We start from the raw sequence: 10869 nt of genomic DNA on the forward strand, positions 1-10869 counted from the left end.
AGGAAAGTGCCAACCTTTGCCTCTGTATGGGCCACACAGCACTCACCCACATCCACTCTCTTCTGGGTGCTACCCTTCCCTTGCTTGGCAGACCTTAGAAATTCAAGCTGTAGGATTAAGAATGGTTAGTAAGAAAATGACCAGGTTCCCTTTGTTTTCATAGTTCGCCTTCACTAGTCTATCTATAATCTCCCCGTTACTGTTGCTGGGCTTAAATGTGCTCACTGTGTTCTCTTTAAGTTGCAAGAGGGAGGCATTTAAAATCAACCTCTTCCATGAGACCCTCCAAGAAAAGGGCTTTATATACCCAACAACCAATAGATGTCCCCTCACCCTCCGGCGATTCTTTTGGTCTACAGAGCAAAAAATAGGCAAAAAATGCGCAACTTTTACTTTTGTCATTTTTTTCATAATTAGGAGTTTACAGTGGCAGGGAGGAAAGCAGTAATGCCTTTAAATCTAAATTCTCAAAGAGTCTCTAGCACAGGGCAAACTGGGACCCTAGCACTTTGCCAAATATGGCCAGAAATAACTTGGACAAAGCCAGGTGGTGAGAGATGGGTCTTCTGAGTAAGGAAGCTCAAACTTAGGGATATGTCCCTAATACTTCTAACTCAGATGGAAGCTTCTCTCTCAACAGTATTGCCAGGTTCACTCCTAGCCTATGTACTGCAAAATTACAAAGGATCAAGAAAGTGCCTTTCATATGTTAACAGGTTTGGCCACAATAATCTCTACCATGAGAGGAGAAATCCTTGAGGAATCACCTACTAAGGGAGAAAAATCAAGGGGACCCCTAACTTAAGACAGATAGAAATGAATTTAGGGAAGATTTTGGAGAATCCAAATAAATTTCCATTCAAACAATGAGTAGGATATCTGGAAAACTATTATGTAAGACCTTCAGAAAAAACCTACAATTTTCATAGAGAGACTCAGGAAGGCAATAAGAAAACACACTACCCTGAATCCTGAATCCATAGAGGGCCACCTACTTTTAAAGGATAAATTTATCATTCAGTCCGCCACAAATAGTTAGAGAAAATTACAAAAATTGGTATGTGGCCCTGATCAGTCCTTAGATGATCTCCTCCAGCTTGCATCTTCCATTTTTTTTTTATAAAAAAGATCAAGAAGAAAAGAGAAAAGAGGTAGCATAAAGATGAGAAAAAGCAATTATTAAAGATCATTCAAAACCTGAAGAGAAACTTTTAATGCCTTTCAACAACCCATGCTATTCGCCCATTTTAGGAGTTCAAAAGGAAACTACTTCGTCCAAAACCTTAGAGTAATCAATGAAGCAGTCATTTCCCTCCACCTTGTAATTCTTAATCCATACACTCTGTTATCTTGGATTTCAGTTGCTACTAGGTTGATTGTGTTACATTTAAAAGATGCCTTTTCCTGTATATCCCTAGACTCTCAATAGCGATATATGTTTACCTTTAAGGAACAAGATAGTGTATCTCAACTAACCCAGAGAGTGTTGCCTCAGGGATTTAGAAATGCCCTCCCCTGTTCAGACAAAGCCTAGCTAAGGACTTAGCAAAATTCAGAGATAAAACATCTGTAATCATTCTCCAATATGTAAATGACATTCTTTATGTGCCACCACACAGGAGAAATATCCAGGCATTACAGAGTTCTTAAACTTCTTAGCTGATATGGATTATAAGATCTCAATGAAGAAAGCTGAATTATGCCATTAACAGGTTCAATACTTAGGATTGCAACTGTCTCAAGGAACTCACAAGCTAGGACAGGAAAATTAACCACCATAGAACAATATCCTCTGCCCAGGACATAAGGCAACTCAGAGGCTTCCTAGGGATAAGTGGATATTGCACACATTGAATTCCTGGGTATGGGAAATTAAGCCTCTTTACAGTCTCCTTAAAAATCTCTACACCAAGGAACAACTGCCCTAATGTGGGAACCAAACCATACAAAAGGTTTTTAAAATATCAAAAAGGGGCCTTTGATTAAGCTCCTGTCCTCAGCTTACCTATGGAGCAAGATTTAACCTGTTTGTCACTGAGAGGAAAATAACTCTAAAAATATTCACCCCAAAATACTGAATTGGCAGCCATGGACAAACCAGCTCAATAACCAAAGACATAGCTCAATAAGGAACTTAGTATAGTAACTTCAATCTTAAAAGTAATGGAAAATAAAGTCTCATAATTTCCTTTGACATCCAAATCTGTCCTGATAGAATTGGTTAAAGTACCCTAGGCATCAATTTTCTACTGGAACAAGTAATCTCAGCTCATTCCAGATCTCATTCAAGAAGACCAATCTCAAATCCAAGGAAAAAAAAGAAAGAAAAGGAAAAATGAAAAAGAGTCTTTTGCCTGAACTCCAACAAAAGTAACTTGTATGGTGCTTTACTAAAATAATTAAATAATTAAAGGTCATGCCTTTTTTCTAGAACTCTTGTTTTTTTTCCCTTAAATTCTATATTTTTTGAGCTCCTGACAATTTTTTGATCACTTCTATTTTTTATTCAACTAGAGTTTTTTAATATCTGTTCTATTGCAATGGAGATTCACCTATAAAAACTACAAGGTCTTTGCTTCTGTGTTACGTGTATATCATGTTGTTTGATAGCATGTTGTCTATGTATGTGTGTCCAAATATCATGCACATGATATCAAAATTGATATATAATGAGCAGTTATAAACTAAAATTAAAAAATGGATCCAAATGCTTTAAATCATGTGATTTTCAAAGGTTCAATTTAAATTGGGTAAATAAATAAAGGTAAAATATCTTTAAAATTACTTAATGCACAAATCTCTCTAGGTGGTTAAACTAAAGAAATGTTGCTCTCTATAAAATGTCTAATCCATTTTTTCCAGGGCTTTTCTTCAACAGGAAAGAGGCAGCAGATACTGTTTAAAAAACTTGTCTGATATCTTGGTTTTTACTGTAAAATAAGTAAATTAAATTATTCAAATGTGTTTGTTAGAGACATCTGATTAATTTATAAAATTAAAATGCTAACTGTTAAGTAAAACATCAAGTACTCTTAACTCCTTAAATTACATGGGATAACATACTTAAATGTTACTGGTGTTTTCATACATCGGTAAATAAAAAGGGTTTAAAATTGCTTTGTGTCATCACTAAAAAAGAGGTTCCTAAGAGTTAAGTCCTAACTGGTACAATTCTATATGCAAAGGGATCCAAATTTTCAACTGTTTTTCAAGTATAGTACTATAAATAACATAAGGTATTTCATCTGATTAAAATGGAGTAATTTACCTAAATTCAAAAATTTCAAAAGAGTTGTTTTAGAATGTGAACAAAAAGGGCTCAACAGGAAAGACAAAAATAAAAGTAGAAGGGAGAAGAAAATGTTTCTGGTTAAGAAAGTGTTTGCATGATGAAATACATGAGGGTCTAAGTCAGTGCAAAGAAAGTCTGTGTAAATAAAGGGAAAATTTCAACAAGTTTGTGTGCAACTAAGTTGGTTATAAGTATGTGAGACAATCAGTGAAAGCTATTTAAGATTTTTCCTAAGGTCAAAAACTAATGTACTGATATAAACCAAAGTTTATTTCATATGTTAAACTGTCAAGGATTTCTTAAAAACACAAATTAACTCTTAACACTGTGTCTGTTATGTTTTATTCTTCAAAACAATTGGTCTTAAAGAAATTGGGATTTATACAATTACAGTTAAACAACTTCTAGATGTTACAAAGTCTAAATTTTTCTTTAAAAGCTGAACTTGTTTAATATAAAAACATCAAGATAATTGTGCTATTACTCTTTATTTTAATTGTGTTCATATTTTCCAGGTAAACAAGTCTTTAAAGCAGAAAATTTATCAAGTTGCTCTTCTCCAAAAAAAAACTTGTCTGTAATGGTAATTTTAAACTTATAAGAAAAATAAACTTTATTGAGCACTTATTTATATCATTTAATGTTCAATAACAGGACACATTATCAATAGGGTATATGTAAAATTTGTTACCTTTTACACTGAGATAAAAAATTTAAATGTAAATATATTTCTAAAAGTTAGTGACAGCCTGATTTGTTTAAAGGTTAATATTGTGAAACATGAAAGCATTTTGCCTCTTTGTCACACAAAAGAAAAGTTAAAAGCTCTCTCAGTCTCTCCTTGATTTATGTTTTGGATTTAATGTCATCTTATGTTCACTAACATTCATATAGACTGAGACTACAATATATGTGAACTTTGTAAAATGATGTTTAAAAGGAGGCAAAGATCAGCTTCAGAACTAGAACACTTTACCTAAGATTTGTGAAGAGCCCCTTACCTGAGATAAGGCTCTGCTTCCCACATTACTGCATGCTAGAATGACTCCAAAATAAGTCAGACTTCAGCTCATTTAAGGTTATATTCAAAAGAATGGTTTTCATTTTATAATTACTGTGATATCAAACAGGGATATAATATATAACTCAGCCAAACTTCAAGATAGCTATTACACATACTAAAATGTTTTTACTGTTGTTACTTCCATTTTGTATTTTCATTCTAAACTCTGCTGTCTGATTATTGTTTTGCAAAAGTACTGCTTCAAGAACAAACAACCTAAATTAATTTGAGATAATAAGCTATCACCTATAGGACAGATAAGATGATATAGACACCGATTAAATAAAAGGGGGTAAGTGACTGTAAAGTTATAAATATTGAAGTTAAAGACCAGTACTATTACTTTATGACTGGTGAGATTGACTTGCTGGATATTTAAGACCAAACTTAGAGATTGAGATTAAAATACAGGAACCAAGCAAACCAATATTTGGCTCTTGCCCTCAAAGTCAGCCTGAAACCAGGTAACAAGAGAATTTCTCTAAAGAGCGCTGCAACTCTAGGCCACACAATCTCCCAATCAGGGAGACTGATGAGACCACTAGCCAATCACTGCACATGCTGCACAGGAGGGTCAGGGGAAAAGGGAGACATCCATGATGCTTCCAAGGGAAGCTACCTCATCAAGGATTTCCTACCTAGCAAATGGCACTAAAGGAGTTAAAAAGCTGCTTTCAAGTTCCCCACAAGTGACTCCTGTGGGAACTCAGCTGACTCTTAACAATCAACAGAAACAGATCAATTTGACCAGCTTGATCTTGTACACTGAACAAAAGAGTTAAAACCAAAACATAGCCTTTCTTGGACATTTTTTAAAAAGAAACAATAGTTACATGTAACTTAAGATGTATACTTGTGTTTGACCCTAGAATAAGTAAAAACTGGAAGCTATAAATGAGTGATTCTTAGGCAGGTGTGCCTGATAACTATCAAGGGAATCTGCCAGAGTCAGAAATTTTTGGTAAGTTTAAGGCCTACAGACCTTCCTAACCTCCTACACAGTCAAGCTTAACCAATGTTTCTTGGTATAATTATCTAGCCCTAACAGAAATACAGAAATCTCTAATAAACATTGGTTATACCAATAAAAGGATATTTTACAAAACTAAAATGACATTAACAAGCTTAACTATATTTTCTGGGGACATAAATGGCATTAAAAATTAAATGTGTTTACATTCCTGATTACTCTGACAATATTAATGTTCCAAAATAAAGACCTCGTCCTCTCCTGCCTTTGTTATGTCTTGTTGTAGGAAAAACTTCTCAGTTCTTCTGCCTCTTGCTGAGAGATATTGACTCCTGTGATCTTCATGATATTCACTGACATGTTCCAGATGCTACAACATTAATTTGTATTAATCTCAATTCAGTACTCATGTCTTTTTGTTTCTCTCTCATACAAGCACCCACCCCAGATGACTTTACAACCTGTTTTTTCCCCAACCAGACTTCTACCATAGAACCATTGATTGACCCAGTTTCTAAAAGGGAACTCCAAAGTGCTTGCCCCATGCTGCCCCTTCCAGCTTGAAGCAGCCAGAGCAGTCATCTCCCATTTCCTTACAGCAGTAAGGAGTTCCTAAAACTAGTGGGGGGAATGAAGCCAGAATTAAGGACAGGCAGTGCTGTAGAATAGAGAATCAGGACAAAAGGAGGAGTAGAGGCCATGAGAGTCTGGGAAGTTCAAGATAGCCCCTGGGAGATTGGAATGTCAGTGTCTCCAGAGCACTTTTGATCACCAAGGTTACCTGACTAACAACTCCTCCAAATATGTTGCAGGCAGGGAATTGCTAATTAATGTCCCTGGTTCCCCACTTGAATCTCCATTTGGTCCTTCTCCCTGCTTCTCACCTTTTTTGCTATGTCACTGGCATCTGCTGGGCCTAATCATGTAGTCAGGAAAGAGAGATAAGAGGGGAGAGAAAAAAAGAGACCCTAATGTATGAAAGATGTAGGGTGCACTCACTTGTTGGGATTCTAGAACATCAGCCATGACTCCCTTCTCCCTCCTGGGAGAAGTCTGTATTACTACTTTTAAATAAAATCTGCTTAATATATGCTTGCCTTGGCTTGCTTCTCAGATGTTGTATTTCAACATCTGAGGAAGCAGAACTCATCACTGATAAATGGCAGTATAACTAGAATAATTTTACTGAGCTTGATACTTTGTTCTCAATTGCTAGGTCATACTACAGAATTTCAGTGAAGTGTTACAGGTAAGGTTCTTTTTCATTACAGTTTTGGATTTAGTAAAATAAAGAACACACATGACTACAAATTTGAAATAGCAAATCTTTTATGGTCTCATGAATATTCTGATAATATATGTACAAAGACTAGCATGGAAAAAGTAATATTTAGATAACTAGAGAAGTGTTTTTGGAAGAGCTGTGTAGGGAACATGTCACTAAACAAGATACAGTTTAAATCATAAGTGGAGAAATGATGTCAATTTGGGAGATTAGAAGAAATAGAATACAAGTTTAAGCACCCCATATGAATTGACATAATTGGTTGTTGATGTATGAAAAAAATTGTGTGAAAATCCATAGGCTTCTATTCATGCACTTTGAAAAACAGTGGATTCTAAAGCTTTAATGATTGCACTCAAGGCTAGATGATAGTTTTTATTAGATAGCAACAAATTTTCTATTGAAATGCCTGCTGGCAACAGTAAGAATGAAGAATGAGGGACAACTTGATATTTCCTCATTTTTCATTAACCAGCATGATTTTACAAGAGCCCACAACTGAGCTTCTGAAAGAATAAGCAGAAGTAAAAAGCACCAGGCAGCCTTGTGTTAGCAATGTGAAGGATTATCTAAGCTTTGGGGGAAGAGAACATAGGCACTAGATTTCGAAAAGGAAAGTGAATTTGAAAACCAAAGGCAGTCAGAATATAAATGCCTATGGCTAGTATTTTAAGATCTAAGGGTATTAATATGGGATTTGTGTTTTACCAGTAACCCATGGACAAAATTTGACATGGCAAGAAATTAACCTAACTCACTTCAAATACCTAAATATGAAGTATGTCTTTTTACAGATATGGAAATAATTGTTTCCTCACTTTCTTCCTTCTTGGCTTTGATAGATTTTTGGGGGGATAGTGAATCTAGTGTTTGTACTTGATGTTGGATAAAGAATGTTAATGTTACAGGAATATTGATCAGACACTCTGAGATATGTACTAACACTATGAGAAAGTAAATATTGAATGGATATCAAATAAAGTTGTTTATCCAGGCAAAATAAGATTTCATAAAGTATTTTGAAATATTTGAAAGAACTTATAAAAAGAATCCACCTTATTTATTTTGATCCCCCTAAATGAGAAATCTATGTGTTATTAAATAAAAAATTATAAAAGTCAATACTAATAAAGGACATGATAAGATACATGTTGAAATGTAGAATTGAGAATGATGACGAGTGCTTCACTTTTTTTGCAAGACAAGTTTGAAGAGCAGTCTTTTCAATGTGACTTTAATGGCTTTATTGTTAAAATGGGTGGAGGAATGTCAGTATTTGAGCTCGAATTGAGTTTGTAGAAACAGAATTCTCAGCTTTTAAATGATGCTCTGTCATGCTCAGATCTTGGTGTGCGGACACTCAGGATGGGCACTTAGTATGCACTATGCATCCAGGAATTCTCTATCCAAGTCAACACTGAGAATCTTCATTGAGAGTATGGTTTCACTAGACTTCCTTTTTTGAGCAGAATATGAAGCTACAAAATTTTTGACCAGTGTAGTTTTGCTTAATAAAAGTAATCTAAGTTCCTGGATATAAAAATAATACATTTTCACCAATATGTGTGACCAGCAGAAAACTTAAAACAATGCTGATCACTGCTCCCTTTTTTTTCCAGATAAGAAAATTACAGTCCTGAAGAATGCAGCTACTTGATCTGAATCAATAGTCAGTAAGTGGTCAAGTAGGAGTTCAAAGGGAAGCAAAGACTGACAATTGCAAATTGACTCTCTCATCATCACTGGACCACACTCAATGTCACCTAATTCTCTGCCACTCCACCATGTCACGTCCTGATGCTCCATTTCATTTCCTGATATTTTATCTTTAAAGAAGAATCATGGTACACAAAGTCAGAAACCAGAGCTCCATGTCCACATTCATCCTAGTGGAATTCTCAGAATTCCCACACCTCCAGGCACCCCTCTTCCTGCTGTTACTCACCATCTACACAGCCATTCTGGTGGGGAACTTGGGCATAACCCTAGTGAGAAGGCACAATTCCAAGCTGCTAACACCCATGTGCTTTTTCCTCAGCCACCTCTCATTTCTGGAAATTTGCTACTCCAGTGTAATCACACCCAAGCTGTTAGAGACCTTGGTTGTGGAAGAAAGAACTATCTCCTTCAATGGATGCATGACACAGTTTTTCTTTGGCTGTGCATGTGTGATTACAGAAATGTTCATGTTGGCAGTGATGGCCGATGACTGGTTTGGGCTGTATATATCTCCCTGCTCTACACAGTTGCTATGTCTCACAAGCTCTGTGCCCTCCTGGTAGCCGGAACTTACATGTGAGGCAGTCTCTGCTCCATGACACTCACCTATTCTCTGGTAGGACTGTCCTATTGTGGATTGAACATCATAAATCACTTTGGCTGTGAGTACTCTGCCATCCTCTCTGTCTCCTCCTCTGACCCCTCCTTCAGCCAGATGGCATGTTTCATCATTTCTACATTCAATGAAGCATGTAGCCTCCTGATCATCATGGCTTCCTATGTCTTCATTGTTGCCACTGTCATCAGGATGCCTTCCAAGGGTGGTCTCCACAAAGTCTTCTCCACCTGTACCTCTCACCTGACTGCCATCAGCATCTTCTATGGGATCATCCTGCTTCTCTACTGTGTGCCCCATGACAAAAGCTCCTGGCTCCTGGTGAAAGTGGAAAGTGCACTCAATACAGCCATGATCCCCATGCTGAATCCCCTGATCTACAGCCTCAGGAACAAAGATGTGAAAGAGACAGTCAGGAGGCTAATCCATGCCAAACTGCATTCCCTCCACACAAAATTTGTATAAATGTTTTTGTATGTCTTAATCATGCACAATTTAAAAAATGCTCTTGGTGGTGTGTATTTCACCTCAGTATTTGATTATGTTTACATCCATTCATTATTGAATATGAAATGTTCTTAAATATATAAAGCACTTTCTGAATTTGTTTCATTGCAATTAGGCTGCTTTTGTATATTTCTTCTGAAGATTTTCAGAAGGTAATAACCTTCTAATCTTCCCCAACGAACACTACTAATGTCAGAAGGAGGTGCTAGAATTCCACGTTTAGAATCATTCCTTGTGTTACAAACCAAATTTAGCTTGTCCTTAATATTTAAGTGCTGAAAACACAAATGAAAGCTGCCTGCACCAGATTCGTACTCAAGTTTCAGAACTCGCTGTATTGACTCAGAAAGTTCTGTAAAGCATAGTTTTTTTGTTTGTTTCTCCTCAATAGATTAATCAAAATGAGAGCCTTTGGTGATATTATGAGAACAATTGATTGACCCTAGCAAGTAGGTAAATATAAGCTACTATTTATATGCATCACACTTTTTCTCAGTATCAATGCAACATATTTAGAGTTCAATGAAATGCACTGAGATAATGCTGATAGGAACAAAAATTTATATTTATTTCTAACAGTGACTGGATCCTCTTTTGTTGAACATGACACTATAGTTATGAAATTGTCCCTTTGATCACACATTCTCACTATAAACTCATGTCTTATGGAAGTTTCATCAGTAAATTGCCATGTATACCCATTCTGTTGCTTAAACAAAGGAGTCTCTATTACATGTGTTCCCTCTTCTTCCAAAAATCATGTGATGAAAGTCACTAAAAAAGTAAATGGATAATGCACAATTGTCTAGGAAATGAATTAAGTATCATCTGAGTTAAGAGTCTGTGTATCCTTGTCTCTGCACCCTAAGCATATAGAATATGCAATCTTAAGTATATCTTGCAGTTTCCATTAGTCTTGAATCATGCAGCTGCAACATCAGAAAAAAATTATAAGGGTAATAAATTAAGAAGATTTCACCTGTGATTTAAGAGAAGGAAAACTGAGGGTTGATTTTGAGGTAACATTTGGTTTTATAGTCAATAACTCATAAATATACTTGTAGAAACACTAATAATAGAGTGCACAAATAAATTTCAATAATATATAAAAGAAAACATATGTTTATTCGAGTACTGTTAGTTGGTATATCATTTAAAATTATTGATGATCTATTACATTGACATAATAAGGGGAAATCACAGGCTTATTTCAATATACACAGTAAATATATTTCATCAATTTTTACAGGTAAACAGAGCAGATAATGTATACATGTATACCTACATAATCTCTTCTATCAGATTCTATCTATATGAGGAATTGAATTTAAAATATACATTCATGTCATCATTAAATTTGACAAGTCCTGAGATCTGCAGCAGCAGGAAGTCATGAGGGCTGATGCTGAAGCTCCAG

The 10869-nt window shown here is 35.6% G+C and overlaps 1 pseudogene across 1 annotated transcript; it reads left to right on the forward strand.

Annotated features, from left to right (window-relative positions):
* Positions 1 to 8451: 8451 nt before the first annotated feature.
* Positions 8452 to 9410, forward strand: LOC306639742 (olfactory receptor 1165-like; annotated as a pseudogene). The gene has a single exon. The product of its transcript is annotated as an olfactory receptor 1165-like (transcript).
* The last annotated feature ends 1459 nt before the right edge of the window (positions 9411 to 10869 follow it).

This window comes from Sciurus vulgaris, assembly GCF_902686455.1.
Source record: "Sciurus vulgaris genome assembly, chromosome: 11".
NCBI classification, from domain to species: Eukaryota; Metazoa; Chordata; class Mammalia; order Rodentia; family Sciuridae; genus Sciurus; species Sciurus vulgaris.